This window comes from Callospermophilus lateralis, chromosome 1 (assembly GCF_048772815.1).
Source record: "Callospermophilus lateralis isolate mCalLat2 chromosome 1, mCalLat2.hap1, whole genome shotgun sequence".
Taxonomy (NCBI): domain Eukaryota; kingdom Metazoa; phylum Chordata; class Mammalia; order Rodentia; family Sciuridae; genus Callospermophilus; species Callospermophilus lateralis.
In genome coordinates this window covers 28288372-28294569 of record NC_135305.1, presented here as the reverse complement: position 1 = coordinate 28294569, position 6198 = coordinate 28288372, and positions in this window count along the sequence as shown.

Genomic DNA, 6198 nt, shown 5'->3' with positions numbered 1-6198 from the left:
CCTATTTTCAAGAGTATTGGCAATCTCTCTCTCCTCTCTTTAAGTTGGATTGCCCAGGATACTTAAACATCTGTGCTGACATTTCTATCTTACTTTTAAGGTCCTAATCAAGCTTTTGGAAGAAACTGAAGTTTCAGAAAACATGTACTAAAGAGGGGGAAAGTCCTCAGCCACAGGACAATGGAAGACATTTCACAGGCCCAGGATGCCAAAGCACCAGGCTTGGAAAAACAAACACTAGAGATCATCCCCTGCAAGGAGAGGTTGGGGAGGTAAGTGAAGTCTTACCAAGGGTAGTGGGCATTGGTGGCTTCAGAAGAATCCATTTTCATATAAGCCTTCCTAAATTGACCCATAGAAGCTCCTGTGGTCAGTCCATCAGACTGTTCTTTTCTTTTTGTTATTATTCTTTATTGTTTTTAGTTGTAGATGGACACAATGTCTTTATTTATTTATTTTTATGTGGTGCTGAGGATTGAATTCAGTACCTCACACATGCCAGGCAAGTGCTTTACAACTGAGCTACTGCCCCAGCCCCTGTTTTTCTCTTTATCCTGTGCAATCACCTTTCTTTTATAACTTGATAATAGGAAGGCAGACATCAAACCCATCCCAAACCTACAAATGCATTTCTGGGGTGTGACAACCTCTGGAAGACCAAAAAAGGAGAAGCAAATGTCTGAAATGATGAGATAATTAATCCTTATGCAAATAGGGTGTATTCCAACTCTCCTCTTTCCACAAAAGTGAAGGACACCTAATCAAGTCATAAGATGAGAATCACCAAAAAAAGTTAAATTAAATTAAATTTTAAAAATCTTGATAATATCATGCAATTTAGGGGATATCACTGAACAAGAATTCAAAGAATTGAACCCCATTATTATAAAAAAAATTAATAATTCTCATTTACTTATTTAGTTGAAGGACTTCTCAGTGCCTGTATCTAGGTATATAGCAAATTATAGCTCTGATGCTGAATCCAGTTATCTTTATCCCTGGCCAGATACATGGGTGGAAAGATTTTACTCATTTCAATAAGCAATGGAATTTCAATATAATTTTACATTTTATGTTTAGTAATAATTCATCAACACTTGTAATATATTTATGTGGTTCTTAGAAATCATGCAGAATTTTCTAACAGAACCTTATGGTCACAGTAAATTTAAAATTATTTCCATTTATTTCCATTTTTTATTGCAGAGAAGTATGTTGCTCATGAAATACTCTAAAGTATAAAAATATAGTAAAAATGGAATGGAAATGCAACTTCAAGGAGAAAAATGAACAAAAAGAAAACTTTCTACTGGTAAAGAAGCACTTACATATATTTTTAAAATGTGTAATACAAGTATGAGGACTATAGTTAATAACTTTGTATCCTATACTAAAAATCTGCTTGGTGAGTAGATTTCAGTTGCATTTACCACACATAAAAAGTAACTGTGGAAAGTGGTGGACATGTTAATTTATTTGACTATATTAATCATTTCACTATATATGCATATATATGCTTAAACATCATGCTATATACCACCACTAGGTACAATAGAAAATTAAGTTTGTCAGACACCAAATTGTATTATTTTATTGTATAGATATCAACTAGAGATCTGATACATTGTGTTTAAATATCATTATTTTTAATGTACAGAAAGTACATTAAAAAAGTATACATTTATAATAAATGTATTCACACAATTCTTTTACCTTATGATAAAAAAAAATTAGTTATCAATTTCAAAAAGGGGTGAGGAGTGTACTGGTTTTTAAAATACTTTTGGACCACATGTATAAAAATGTTTGAAGATAGGGAAAATAGAATATTGTGTGTTAGGCAAGAAATGGACCAAGGAAATAACATTCCCACTGTTGAGACTGCGCAGGGCAATAAGATGACAAAGGGCCTGTCTTCTCACATTTGCCTTTGTGACTTTTATCAAAGAGAAGATCTTCTGACTAAGAATGATTGAATGGACACTGATAAAGGGAAAGAGGAGTTCAAGATGGAAAAAGAAATTGTAACAGTTTACCCATCTCCCTTGAGAGCCAGAGGGTAGTGAGAATATCAAGGATCTGACTCCGACAGAATTGACTGAGAAATAGTGATGTGCCTGTGGACAAGATGCTTAACTCAGCTCATCTATGTTATGGGCATAATGTGATTTACCATAGAGATAATAATAATCCTGGGAGGAAGAAGTTATTCTTTCTATATTTTTAGAAGAAAGTAAAGGATTAAATTGATAATAAACATGGGAGTACTCACAACACAAAAATGCATTTAATAAATATTAGTTCTATCCTCACCTTCACCTCTCTCTCTTTCTATTGACCCATGCAGTTCTATGGTACCCATAATGGGACATGATGAAGAGGAGTCTCATTTCAAATACATATTTATAGAACATTATATTACTTTTATCATGATTACTAGTAAAAAGACTAAACCCAGAATGGTATTTTTTTGTTATTGAGAAGAGATCAGGATCTTGTGTTATAAATGACTCTTTCCTTGAGGATATGACCTTCTTGCTTTACTAGCAAATCTCATTAATGACAAAATTATGTTCATGAAATTGTGGAAGACAAATAGGTTGCTGATCTATGACCATATAATCGATCCTCTCACAAAGAGGACATCCTCACAAAGAAAATAATCCTTCCCAAGTATTTCCTTTTCTTTATGAGTGAAAAGATTTTTATTTATTACTCAGTGGGAATAAATTATTTTGATTCATATCACTCACTCAGATGGCATAAGTTTGTGTACAAAATAAAGCATGGTTTAAGATGAGATTGGATGCTCAGGATGGAGTTAGGGACCCAAGCTTCACTGAACAGGCAGGGAATATGGCTAAGGCCATATTAATATATATATATTTCTACCATTTTATGGGTTAATTGTCAAGTTACTGCTCCCTGTTAAGAAGAGGGGTGTAGTGATCCTGAAGAGCTGAAACACATCTAAGGCCTCATATCAGTCAAGATTCCAGCAGTAAATAATTGGCACCTTACAAAGGGGTGACAGATTCTTGTTGATGCTGGAGAATGACTACATGGGCATCCATTACACTATTCTCTATTTGTCAATGTTTGAACTGTGTATAATAAACTATAAACAAACCAAAGGAGGAGTGAAAGGAGAGAAAAAAATGAGAAAAGGGTTGACAAAGGTATGGACAGAATACCTCCTAAAATAGCAAGGGAAAGCACAGTCTCCCTTCCTCCTCCACTGACACCCCACATCCTCATCCCCCTCTCCCAAGGACGGTGACAATGGCAATTGCTCAGGGAGCAGGTTTGAAGTCACAAGGGGAAGGGAGCAACTCCTGGAACCCAGGGAGAACTATAGCTGTCAGATAGGAATCCTCTCTCAGTAATTCCTTGATAGAGGAATGTAGCCACTGTCCACCAAATCCTGCTGCCTAAATTATGAGGCCCAGTGATAATTGAAAAAGCAAGAAGAGCACAATAAAGAGTACAATGTAAAAAATGCAATAAATACATTGTATATGCAGAATCACCAAAATTATGTGGTACATATTTCAGAGATTATACATCTATATTTGTGCAGAAATAATGCACAAAACTAACTCAACTATAATTTCACTTCTTCATGACGTATATTGTACCAACACTCTTTACCTTTGGCTTACTGATGAGTAAGGAAGAACTAGAAGAAAAAGGAACTTTGGTTTGCCCTATACTTCCCCTTATATCTATGGTATTATCTTTTGTGAAAGCAGTTGCTTAAAATGGGGAAGTAACTTGCATGAGAAAGAATATGATAGGGTTCCTTGGTGGTTGGTGTTTCTTAGAATGCCATTATCATCTTTTTTTCTTTTTTTTTTTTTTGTCCTCAATTTGAAGCCAGTTTTGGTTGGAATGGAGAGCACGGCATCTCAGGGCTTCCTCAGTTGTAGCTGTGATAGGTTTACCTTGCACTTCCTTTGAGTCTCCTTGAAATCCATGCATTGTGTGTGGGTGCTCAGGAATCTATTGTCATGGGGAAGGGAAATGCTATATTCAAATGGGCGACAAGAAAAGTGGACAGGCTTCCTGTCTCCCACAGGTGACCCCACTGGTGGACCTCAGCCTAGGGGCAAAGGAGCCAGAGACACACCCACAGAGAGTAGCCTCCTGGACTGGGGGGAAGGGTAGAGAGTGGGTCTGGAATGCAAGCAAACATCCAGCTAGTCCCCAAATCTCTTCCCAACTGTTCCCATTCCTGTCTAACGCAGCTAGGATAACAGGGACCAGGAAGGCCCCAGATGTGGCTCCAGATTTCTCTAGGTCCTGATGCTTAAGCAATTTTATGAGCCTCCTCCCAAAACAAACCGCACAGCAACACTTAATTAGTAAAGCAAAATACAAATATAAATTTGGCACAAAACTGGAATTCAGAATTTAGAATAAACAAAAGAAATTGCTTAGTCCTGTTCTTCTGAAGATGCTAGAAAATCCACCAGGAATGTCTATACCAATCTGCTTCCTGGTTGCATGCTGGCTTCCCCTCCCTCCCTGGAACACTTTAGAGCTCCAAGTAGCTCCCTTTACTCCCAGAGGCCTGGGGAATTGAAGAGCCCTGAAGCTTAAACTTTTTAACTTTATGGTAAAGTCCTCTGAAGGTACAAGAACTAAGGATGTAGAATTAAGTAACCACACAGCTGCAGGCATTTCTTAACATGCTAAAAAGGTGGCCCTTGAGCAATGATCTGCCCTCTTTTCCCACCATGAATACCCAAGTGAACCTGCTTGTTGGGCTCCTCTGATCTAGTGCTTTTTTTTGCTGTCATTAGGAAATCCCACTGAATTCCAAGTACACCCAGTGAGTAGCCAGTGGAGAGTCACAGCCATTCCTTTCCATACTTGATCTCTCATCAATTCCTTGCACTGTTTTTTTTTTTTTTTTTTTTCTGGGTTGCAGAAAGCCAGAGAGAAAACTATGTAAAAGTCATTGCTCTCACTCACCTTCAGATCCTGACCAGATTTGCTCTGATCTAATCAATATGTCCCCTTTAAACGTAAAATGTTACTGGTCTTACCAGCTGAAGCACAGAGGAGGTGGTTTACATTCAGAAAAGAGAAGAAACAGGTCGGTGAGATAGAATGGCTGTCTGGGTGAGGTTCCATGGAAGCTAGAGTCTTAGAGGCCAGACCAGGGCCCTTGAGAGGAGGGAAAAGGTGAAGACAAAAGAAGAGGATGACAGGCACATACAGGGAAATGGAAAGATGTTAGAGAAAAAATTCAAACTTCTCCTAAGGCTTTTGGTGAACTATTTGCTTTGGATAAATATGGAAGAAACTGGCAATATCTGAACTAAGAATTTGTCTTAGTCAGTCAAGACTTCTATGACAAGAATACCATAGACCGAGTGGCTTCAATAACAGGTCTATTTCTCACAGTTCTGGAGGCTGGGACATTCGAGATCAAGCTACCTGCTGATCTGGGGTGTGGTGTGCAGACAACTGTCCTCTTGCCGCGTCCTCACATGGTGGAAGGGCCAGGCAGGTCACTGAGACCTAATTCTTCTTACTAGGGCTCCTGTCTCATGGCCTTATCACCCTCCAAATTCCATCACCTTGGAGATTAGGATTTCAACACATGAATTTGGAGAGGCACAAACAGAAATGCACTCAACATGAGTGTTTACCATAAATAAGATAGAAAAGGATAATGCTTAATGCATAGGCTCAAATCTTCAGTTTCTTCATCTATAAATGAGAGCATATTGTATTGTTACTTATATCCTCTAACATTGTTGTGTCACGTCATGTTACATTACATGGAGTTATGTTTATGGACCTTACTGCAAACATGTGAGAATTGAAAGTAAATTAATACTTATAAACCACTTATTCCACTTCTTCACATATAATTAGTACAATAAATGTGAGAAATTATTTTTATAAAACTGGCTCCAAATATAGCATTTATGAATACCCAATATTTAAACTACCCAAACTAAAACTGCTGTTCCATTTTTTTTTAAGAGAGAGAGAGAGAGAAAGAGAAAATTTTACTATTCATCTTTTTAGCTTTTGGTGGATACAACACCTTTGTCTGTATGTGGTGCTGAGGATTGAACCCGGGCCGCACGCATGCCAGGCGTGTGCGCTACCGCTTGAGCCACATCCCCAGCCCTGTTCCATTTTCTATTATGCACAATTTTACAAAAGTCACCATTTTGA